This window comes from Pelobates fuscus, chromosome 11 (assembly GCF_036172605.1).
Source record: "Pelobates fuscus isolate aPelFus1 chromosome 11, aPelFus1.pri, whole genome shotgun sequence".
NCBI lineage: Eukaryota > Metazoa > Chordata > Amphibia > Anura > Pelobatidae > Pelobates > Pelobates fuscus.
In genome coordinates, this window is record NC_086327.1 from 39,380,534 (window position 1) to 39,391,545 (window position 11,012).

Genomic DNA, 11,012 nt, shown 5'->3' on the forward strand with positions numbered 1-11,012 from the left:
TAATTGGATTAATTGTTAAGTGTCGGGATTAGTGTCCTCCTATCAATATTATTAATTGGCTCAAAAACTAAGTGGTTAGTCCCGTGCCCACCCACCAAGAGGTGGGATTGTTCTGGACACGGGTGGGGGACAAGGGGTCTTGAGCGTCATTTTACACGGTCGGTGATCTCAGGCCTCGTGGCCAGGTGCAAGGTCTCTTATGAATAGAACATTTCATTACTACTGTGTTCTCATGGCCTTCAAATTATACTATGTTGCAAATCTAAGGAAAAGTCAGCAATTCCTGTGTTAATCATGTCTTTATAGAAAATACAGTCTTTGTCTATTGTATTAGATGTGCTGGGAAATTCTGTCATGTAAGGTAGTTTTAAAATGAACAAGTTAGGTTATGAGGACAAAATGGAGGATTGAAGAAGTCAGGTTATGAGGACAAAATGGAGGATTGTCACAGTATAAAGTTAAAATGGAGTTAGTGCAATAATTCAATACAAGTACAATAAGGATTTTTTAATAATCCCACATCAGTCCCCCCTATGAAATGTTAGATTCTAAGAGATAAAACTTTATTAAGTTAGTACCAGGAAGACGTGTTAACCCAAAGGCACAGAAACCCCGTGGCCGCTAGCTAGGTGTTAATGCAAAGTGCAAGGCTGCCCCTAGATCTGACCCTGATAGGCTAACTCATCCGTCAGTATGGCTCTCGAACACTTCACACCCATGGGTGTCCCATGGCAGCTAACCCACCACTTCTCCACACAGGGCCTTTACCATTCACTGACAGATGCTGTCCCTAAGTTAGTCCCTTCCTAGAATTCCTGCACTTTATCAACAAAAGGGATTGTTTGCAGCGGCAGACAGGGTGAGTTGATGTCTTGGAACTCTTGGTCATCAACTTCGAGATGGGTGAAAGTGGGTGCCGCTTGGTCAACAGTCTTCATGAGGGATTTTCTCAGACATGGGAGGATACAACAAAAGAGGAGAGCAAAGATAAAAAGAAAAATTAGTATAGCCATACCAATATGCATTAAAGCCTTTTGCCATCCTGTCATCCAACCAAACCATCTTTCCCAGGGATCTTGTATCCCAGAATTCCTTTTTAACTCTATAGACAGGTCATTTAATTTCTCTATGGCTAATGTAACTTTACCATTAGGGCCTGTGTTTTCTGGGATGTAGGTACAACAGGTCAAGGTGTCAGGTAAAATTTTACAAACCCCTCCTTTTTCGGCTAAGATCATATCTAGGGCCATTCTATTCTGGAAAGCCATTTGGGATGTGGCCTGCAACTGTTCGGCCAACCCCTGGAGGGCGTCTCTGGTATAATTAACAAAACGCTGTTGATTATAATAAATGTAATTTATCCAATTTAAATTCTTGTTTGTGGTAACTATGGCAAAAAGTGATTCAAATCCTGCAGCAACTTCATCTCTTGCTTTAAATTCATTGGGCACCCCCCTAGGCACCCCAATGGCATCAATATAAACATGAGGATCAAAACTTCCTTTTACTGGGGCTTCACGCTTAACCTTAGTGTGTCTGGACTCATGGGTGACGAGGTGTGTATCAGAGATGATATGTATAGGCATAATGGCTTTAGCCAAAGTACACTCCCCCCACCACTCCTTGTCCATTCTGGATCTTAGCTGTAAATCCCCACACAACCAGTAGATATCCCCTAATGACCTGGTGTGAAACTGCAACAAGTTCATAGAGACACTCCTGTAGGTAGCACAATACCCCTTAGAGAAGTTACCCAAGAATCTACCAATTCCATCATAATTAGCATAACAAGTGTAATTACCTTTATACACGGTAATACCATCTGGGGGTTTGACATCCTTGGTTAGGAGAGGATACTCCTTTGTCCATGCAATACATATGGACCTGTTAAAATCATAGTGATAGGCAAAAAGGCTTAAAACACATTCCTCTATATCTACTGGCAGGATTAGAGGTACAGTACCCAGGTGAGGCCGGGCACCACCACACACATAGCATGCAGTCTTATTATGCTTATTAGCATTATATTTCATCCATTCTAACCATAAATTTACATCATTAAAACCTGTTTCAGCGGCCATGGTATCTTCAAAGGTGGGGTTAGCAATGGCCATCATGTCTTGAAAGGTCTGGATATGAGGTTTTAATGGGTTGGGGACCATATGGGTGGCCCCTTGCCACTCAGAAGAGTTGCACATATCTTTTAGGAAGAAATGCCCTAATTTACGGTAGGAACCCTTTTTCCAATACATTCCCATCACATACTGGTCTGCATCCGTTGGGCTTGGATGCTCAATGTTAAGGATTAATTTCATTGGTGTACCTCCCCCAGGCTTTCTCAATGTCATTCTCTGGAGAAGGGACCTACCTTGATCATCTACTTTAGATAAGGCACTTTTTGGTTTGTAACCCCAGGCAGGCCCGGCATTCCATCCCGCCGCCCCCCAATGGTTACAATTGTGCCCCCATTGCTTGTCAACTACACAAACATATGGATCTTTTGAATGAGGGATATCTCTGTAAATACTCTGGATTTGTGATGTGGGGAACGGGCATTCTACAATATCACAATAGTCAAAGGTGTAAGTAGCCACATGGGTGCATGATGAATTATACCAGAAGGTATACCCACTAATATCTTTGTTGATGGCTACTTGTTGGGCCTTTATGAGGCTGATTAAGGAGAAGATGTACCAGAGGTACATGCTTGTGCGGTATCTGCTTCCTCGGGGGCTGGAGATTTCTTGCAGTGGGAAGCGTGGATCCAATTTGGCCTACCGGCCAGTTTGACGGAGGTTGCGGTAATCAGGAGAATTTGGAATGGACCGTCAAATCTTGGTTCCAGGGTATTTTTCCGCACAAACTTCTTGACCAGAACCCAATCTCCGGGAAGCAGGTTATGGGTACCTGTATCCAATTCGGGATCTGGAATTGAAGAGAAAACTTGGGCATGTATTTTGTTTAAGGCACTTGCAAGTTCAGTTACATAATCTACTAAAACATCTGATTGGAGCTGTAACTGCTGCGGATAATAACAACCTAGTCTGGGTGCTGTCCCAAATAGAATCTCATATGGGGACAGTGAATGCTTCCCTCTAGGTGTGTGCCTAACACTAAATAAAGCTATTGACAGGCTTTCTGGCCAGGGCATTTTCGTTTCTTGTGACATTTTTAACATTCTGGTTTTTAGAGTGCCATTCATGCGCTCTACTTTACCACTACTTTGTGGGTGGTAAGGGGTGTGGAAGGCTAGGGTCACCCCTAGAGCAGTCCAAATTTCTTTAGTCACTGTTGCTGTAAAGGCTGGGCCTTGATCACTTTCAATGACTTCTGGGAGTCCGAACCTACATACTATCTCTGTAAGTAGGCGTCTTGCGGTTGTTTTTGCAGTGATATTGGCCACTGGGTAGGCCTCTGGCCATCCTGAGAACATGTCCACTATGACTAGTGCATATTCATGGGGCCCACTCTTGGGCATTTGGATGTGGTCAATTTGAATTCGCTGGAAGGGGTACATGGGCTTTGCCAGGTGTTTTGCAGGCACCTTGATTGGTCTTCCTGGATTGCACTTTGCACAAATGACACAGGCCTTACAGAAGCTGCTGATCAATGTTGTGATTCCGGGTGCTTCATAATACTTCTGTATGAGGGCGGCCATCAATTCCTTTGACAGGTGTGCAGGCCCATGTGCCCATTGGACAACTGCTGGATATAAATTTTTTGGAAGACAAAATTTGAAGTTGTTGTAATATACTCCGTCCTTTTGGACAGCTCCTTTATTTTTCCATTTCTGGATTTCTTCAGGAGTGACTGCAGCTTGCTGTTCTCGCAAAATTCGCAAATCAGTAGGAAGAGTTTGCAGAGCAAAAATAGGGACTTCTTCTTCTTCTTGTCCGGACACTTCTTCATCCACTTCCTGCAGATCCCTGGCTGCTAGCTTAGCAGCCTGATCAGCCAAATGGTTGCCCTTTGCTTCATCTGTATCCAATTTCCCATGGGCCTTCACCTTCAAAACGGCCACTTCTTCAGGGAGTAGGAGGGCATCCATTAGCTCCTTGATTGCAGTACTATGCTTGACTGGTGTACCGGCGGTGGTAAGAAATCCTCTTGTCTTCCAGATTAGGCCGAAGTCATGTGCCACGCCCAGGGCATATCTTGAATCTGTATAGATGTTGGCACGTTTTCCTTCGGAAATTTTGCATGCTGAAGTCAGAGCCTGTAATTCAGCTTCTTGCGCAGACATTGCTGGCGGTAAAGATGATGATTTGATAACTTCATCTGTTGTGGTTACGGCATATCCTGTATGATATCTTCCTTCTTCATCAGCATATCTTGAGCCGTCCACAAACAGGGTAAAATCTGGATCTTGTAATGGATTCTCATGCACAGTTGGTAGGTGCACTGTCTCCATTTTCATCTGTTCAAAACAGTCATGAGGTGTTTCGGGGTCATAATCATTCACTATGACCAGATCTTGAAATTCTCCTTCTAGGAAGTGGCGTGGCCATGCTTCCAGAAGGTCAGTTGTTGGGTATTTGACAATACCATTTTCCTGTAGCTGTTCTTCATCCATGGTAGCCCATAACTTTGCCATGGGCCCAAGATCATTCCATGACCTTGTCTTCAATTTGGTAACAGGAATATGTGGGATAGCAGTATCCCAATGGCGGTAGAGGTAGTTAAGTTGTTGAGGTAGTTGGACCAAGACCATGCTATTGCCTTCAGAGTCACAATAGAAATCTTGAGCAGTGAGCTTCACATCAGTCCAGTGGTAAAGCTCATCTTCGTAGCAAGGTTCGGGAGTGATGTTTGGTTTGTACCACATGGTACAGAAGGCGTAATCTGGGCCTTCACAGAGAGGCTTCTCATCTTCATAGAATGTCAAATGTGGATGCATGACTTTCTTGATACATCCACAAAGCAGGTAAATGTAGGTTTCATCCGTGATAAATCCATAATAGATACCCCCCTCAGGGAGTGGAAGAAGAGTGGACGGGTTAAGAACTTGACATCTTTGGATGGAAATGTTGTCAGGTAGAAGAAGATGGCACTGGAGACGTAGGTGTCTGGCTGGAGACACGTGCTTGAGCTGGACTTGGTTGATGATGGCAGAAATGTCATGAGGGGCCAAAACAACCAGAGGGTGGCCAAGGACCAGGTCTGAGGTTCTTTCTATGAGCTCTCTTGCAGCAAAAACAGCCCTGAGACAGGAAGGAGTCCCTCTGGCCACAATGTCCAGTTGACATGAGAAATATCCAATAGGCCTCTGGCGGCCTCTTAAGTCATTAGTTTGGGTGAGAACTCCTGTTGCGTGGCCTTGTCTTTCAGAGACAAATAATTTGAAAGGTTTGGAGTAGTCAGGTAGGCCCAAGGCAGGAGCAGAAGCAATGGCACGTTTTAGAGTATTGAAATTGTCCAGAGCTTCATTAGTCAAACAGAAAGGGTCAGATTTAAGTGCGTCATAGAGTGGTTGCATGAGCAGGGAGGCTTCTGGGATCCATGCTCTGCAGTAGGAAATGAGGCCTAGGAAGGCATGGAGAGATTTTGAAGTCCTTGGAGTTGGAATATCCAGTACAGCTCTTACCCGGTCCCGAGTAAGATGTCTGGTACCTTGAGATAGGCAATGTCCAAGGAAAATTACTGAGGGTTGGCAGAATTGTAACTTGATGAGCGAAGCTTTGCATCCTTGTTCTGCCAAATAACAAAGAAGACTAATTGAGCACTTTTCAGTAGTGGGTATATCATCTCCACAGAGCAGCAAATCATCCACATACTGGAGCAGAACAACTTCTGGGTGCTCAGCTTGCCATGGGTCAAGGATGGTGGCCATGGCCTTTGCAAATTGACTTGGAGAATTTTGTGCCCCTTGGGGCATGACAGTCCAGGTATACTGTTGCATCTCATGGGTGAAAGCAAACAGGTATTGGCAGGATGGGTCCAGTGGGACACTGAAAAAGGCATTTGCTAGGTCAATGACTGTGAAAAATTTTGCAGATGGTGGGACTCCAGAGAGCAGAGTATGGGGATTTGGTACAAGAGGGGTGTCCAGGACAGTGGCTTCATTGACAGCACGGAGATCCTGAACCATCCTGTACTTCTCTGGCTCACCTTTTGGAGTTTTCTTTTTCACAGGAAATAGTGGGGTATTGCATTCAGATTTACACTTTACCAATGCACCCTTCTCCAAGAGTGCCTTGATCTGGGTATAAATGGCTGCAGCCTGTGCTGGTTTTAAAGGATATTGTGGTTTTCTTGGTAACTTAGCTCCTGGGATAAGCTTTACCACCACAGGGGGAACATTTAGGTGACCTATGTCCTCTGGGCCTGAGGACCATAACTTGGCGGGCACCTGTGTTTTCAATACCTCTGGGAAATTGGACCTTAACTCTGCTGCCTTCTCACTGGGCTTTTCTAAATGCAGCATCAGAGGCAATGAGCACAAGGCTGAGGTGTCTGATTCAGATAGGGGTGTAGACATTTCTACCTGACCGTCTGGGGTAAAGGTGATAGAGGCCTGCAGGCGGGAGAGGACATCAGCACCTAATAGGTTAATTGGGCATGTGGAGGATACCACAAAACGAGCAAGCAGGCTAGAGCCAACTCGTAGTGGAGTGGTTAAAGGGCTATGCCTTGGCTGGCCATCCACTCCAACACAAGAAACATCAATATTGGACAGGAAGGATGGGTCTGGCAGATCTTGTTCTCGCAGAACACTACGGGCTGCACCTGTGTCGACTAGAAATGTGGTAGGGTGGCCTTCAATGGGCAAAGTCACTGTGGCAAGTGGCCCCCCCTTATCCCCTGTAGATACTGCCTAATGAGGGGTTACAGACACAGGCTTGCCAATTTCCTAGTCATCGGGTTCCTCAATTATCGGAACCTCTTTCTCGGCCTTGGGGGCCGGGGCAGGCCTGGATGGCTTTCTTGGCTCTCTCTTGGGTTCTGGGCAATCACTTTTAAAGTGTCCCTTAGCCTTACAATTAAAGCAATGGCCATCCTCTGGTCGGACGCCCTTGGGAACAGGGGTAGAGCGGGAAACCATGAGAGGAGCTGAAGTGGGTCTTCTTCGGGTCTGAGCAGATTCTAACCCTCTGGCAACTAAGAGCAGAGTATCCAGGGGAACAACCTTATATTCTGGGCGGGCAGCAATAATTCCCTTGCGTATAGAGTCTTTAACACCTTGGACAAACGCACCAGACAACATTTGTGAATGAATCTTGTCAGTAAGATCAAACCCCAAATCTGTAAACATTTGATACAGTCTTGCATGAAACCTTTCCACTGATTCTCCTTTATCTTGAATAACATCAGTAAGGCCAGCAGCCTGATCTGCAAGTTTATCCTTAGCCCAGTCTTTTAATTGGCTACAAAAGGTTACTCCAGAGGGGTAATCAACGTCACTGCTGAGCAGATCTGTACTGAGGTGTCGGGCCATGCTTGGCCAATATGCATCCCCTGCTTTAATAGCACAAATGCTCAGTAGATCACGCCATGCGGCGGAATAAGTCTTTTGAATTTGAACTATCCCTCGGTAGAAGGGCATAGGCTGCTTTTCTGGGTCAGGGAGTGATTTCATTAGAGCACTAGCTTGAGTGGGGTTGAAAGCAACATATTTAGGAGGGGCCCGTTCTCCCCGACCCTTGTGGCCAAAGGGGTCATCGATAGAACGATGAGCGGAGGCTCCCGCAGCAACCTCCGATGAGACATGGGACACCCGGTCCTCCTCGTCGTCATCGAATTCTATGATATTGGCTCTCTTTCGCGGTGCAGGGCCCACGTGAGGTGAAAGGATCGGGGGTTGGGAAGCCCCAGATGCAGGGGTGGCTAGTGAGTCATAACCTGGGGACAGGTAGTCACCGGGGATTACCGGCATCAGGGCTGAACTGGGGGCCGCCATATTGGAGGCGGGGAAAGGGGTTGCATTAGGATTAAGGGAAGAAGTGGCGGCCATGTTTGATATGGGCACTTCCGGGGCAGACTGAGCCGGACTGGGCATGACCTGAACCTGGGGAGTGGCCTGGGGAAAGGGAGGGTAACCGGGGTAGGGCAGGGCCATGGGATATGGGAAGGGGTAGGGCCAGGCAGGGGAGGGCATAAGAGTAGGATGGGTAGGTACATTCAAGGAGGTAGGATATTGGACTGGGGCGGAGCTGGTTATGGGAGGAGACAGGACGGGATTGGTAGGGATGGATGCAGAAAGAGGAGGGGTAGTTAGTTGGGCGGGTGCTGACGGGAGGGGATTAGCCATGGAGAGGGATTGCAGGGAGGAAATGGCAGATGAGATGTTAGGATTAGGCATGGAAGGGAGCGTGGGGATGGCTGAGGATGATGGGACTGTTAGGGAAGGGGAAGGGGTAAAGAAAGATCCGTCAGAATTCAGGACCGGGCAGACAGGGGAGGTGATGGGATGGGATTCGGGAGGATCGGGAGTGGGGAACATAGTCAGCTGGCTATCACCTATTGCTGACTGAACCTTGGGGATAGACATCCCCTGGGCGCCATTTTGGGGCGCCGGCTGAGGGAAAACCCCAGCAACACAATTCTTATGATACACAAACAATTTTACACCTTTGTGATTTATTTCTTCCTCAACCCAACCTTCTAACTGAATAGCCTTCGCTACTCTGTACCATGCTTCAGCAGTCTTTAATAAACCATTATCTGTAAGCTTGCCTTTCATTTCTGCCAGTAATTTGCGCCAACTTTCTGGTTGCAATCTTCCACATGAAGGCACAGCAATTTTACATACTTTTGCAATCTTCTCAACACCTTTAACCATTTCTTCACCCTCTCTGTTCTCTACTAAATCACATGCTAACCAGCCCTTGCTGGGCTTATCTAAATCCTGTCCCATAGTCCCTTTACCCCTATACCAGCGTCCTAGATATATAGAGAGAGAAGGAAAATTGAACAGGAACGTCTACAATGCTCGACTGCCACCCGAGAACCGTGGGACTTTCTCAGGTGCGTCTTCCCAAAACGTAGACTAGTCACTGAATCCGCCTACCCGGGGTGGTAGACACGGATTGGAGCGAGGTGAGAAGTGTGTGACCAATCACTTCTCTATCAAGAGAAATAGGAGTGGATAGTATAATAATATAGAAAGTGTAGAAAAGATGAAAGGCAAGGAAAAATCCTTAGAGACAGACACAGGAGTACATGAGACTCCTCATTAGACAAACAAGACAACAATACAGTTGAAATACAGTGCATGCATCACAGTTCAAATGAAATCAACAGTAATTCCTTTCCTTTACTCGTGTGCTTACTCCAAAGTCACCTCCCTCAACCCCGTAGTGTCTCCACTACCTGCAGCCGCGGAAAACAACTGACACCGGTCCGAATTCCGCCAGCCTCCCTCGACACAGCAGCCCACTAATGGTGTCTGCGCTACCCTCACCCTTGTAGTGCCCCTATAAAAACCCACTTTATAAGTCTCACTACTCCGTGGCGATGGAAACAGCAATGCCTGCCCGAATTCATCCACCACAAATAAAGAAAAATTGGAATGGCTCCAGCTCAGCGCTCAAAGCTGGAGGGTACCACCACTCTGCAAGCAGAGTAACGTGCACAGAGAAGCTAGCTAGGCTATCAAAGTGACACAAGAAGGATCCCCAGGAAACTATGAGTCTACACAATCTCCACAGATCCAACACACCTCTTTTTCCCTACAGCCCCAGCCACGAGGCTCCTAAAAGAGTAAAACAGGCAACAGAAGACCCAGGCAAATCCCCTCAGGTCCACCCCCCTTTATCCCAAAAGGGGCAAAATACAAACAGGTAGACAAATATACTGAAGACCCAGGCAAGTCCCCTCAGGTCCACCCCCCTTTATCCCAAAAAGGGGAAAACAAGCAAGACAGAACCCCAGGCAAATCCCCTGCAGGTCCACCCCCCCTTTATCTCAAAATGGGGAAACAGGCAAACAATTCAAACACACCCAGGCAACAGATAGACTAAAATGCAGGTAAACAAGTGAGTAACGAGGCACCGGGCAAGATATTACCTGTCTTTGATGTCCTCCCGGGAAGCAGTCACAGACACGTGGACGGGTCAATCAAAGGGGCCGGAACATACCGGTGGCTCTGCAGAAGTCTCTACCGTGTACCTGGAGGTGATCAATCTCCTTTCCTTCCCCCTGGATTCCTCCGTCCAACAGCGTCTTCCTTAGGACGGCTCACCGGCCAGACATAGCCCGATGCCCCACGTTGGGCGCCAAGTTGTTATGGTACTTTTTAGCAGTAAACCAAAATGTTTAAATGTCTATCTGTTCCTGTCCAAATCAATAAAATTGAATTGCGTATATACGCTGAAGTAATTAAGTCTGACACACAAGGTTCAGGTTAAAATAACTTCGAGAAAGTTTATTGGCAAGTGATTAAAAAGCGGACACGCAGGCCCTTTTAAGAGACATTTTACGTCATCATTGATTATTAGAATATCAGCAAATAAACATCATTAATTGGATTAATTGTTAAGTGTCGGGATTAGTGTCCTCCTATCAATATTATTAATTGGCTCAAAAACTAAGTGGTTAGTCCCGTGCCCACCCACCAAGAGGTGGGATTGTTCTGGACACGGGTGGGGGACAAGGGGTCTTGAGCGTCATTTTACACGGTCGGTGATCTCAGGCCTCGTGGCCAGGTGCAAGGTCTCTTATGAATAGAACATTTCATTACTACTGTGTTCTCATGGCCTTCAAATTATACTATGTTGCAAATCTAAGGAAAAGTCAGCAATTCCTGTGTTAATCATGTCTTTATAGAAAATACAGTCTTTGTCTATTGTATTAGATGTGCTGGGAAATTCTGTCATGTAAGGTAGTTTTAAAATGAACAAGTTAGGTTATGAGGACAAAATGGAGGATTGAAGAAGTCAGGTTATGAGGACAAAATGGAGGATTGTCACAGTATAAAGTTAAAATGGAGTTAGTGCAATAATTCAATACAAGTACAATAAGGATTTTTTAATAATCCCACATCACATACACTACATTCACTATACACTCACTAC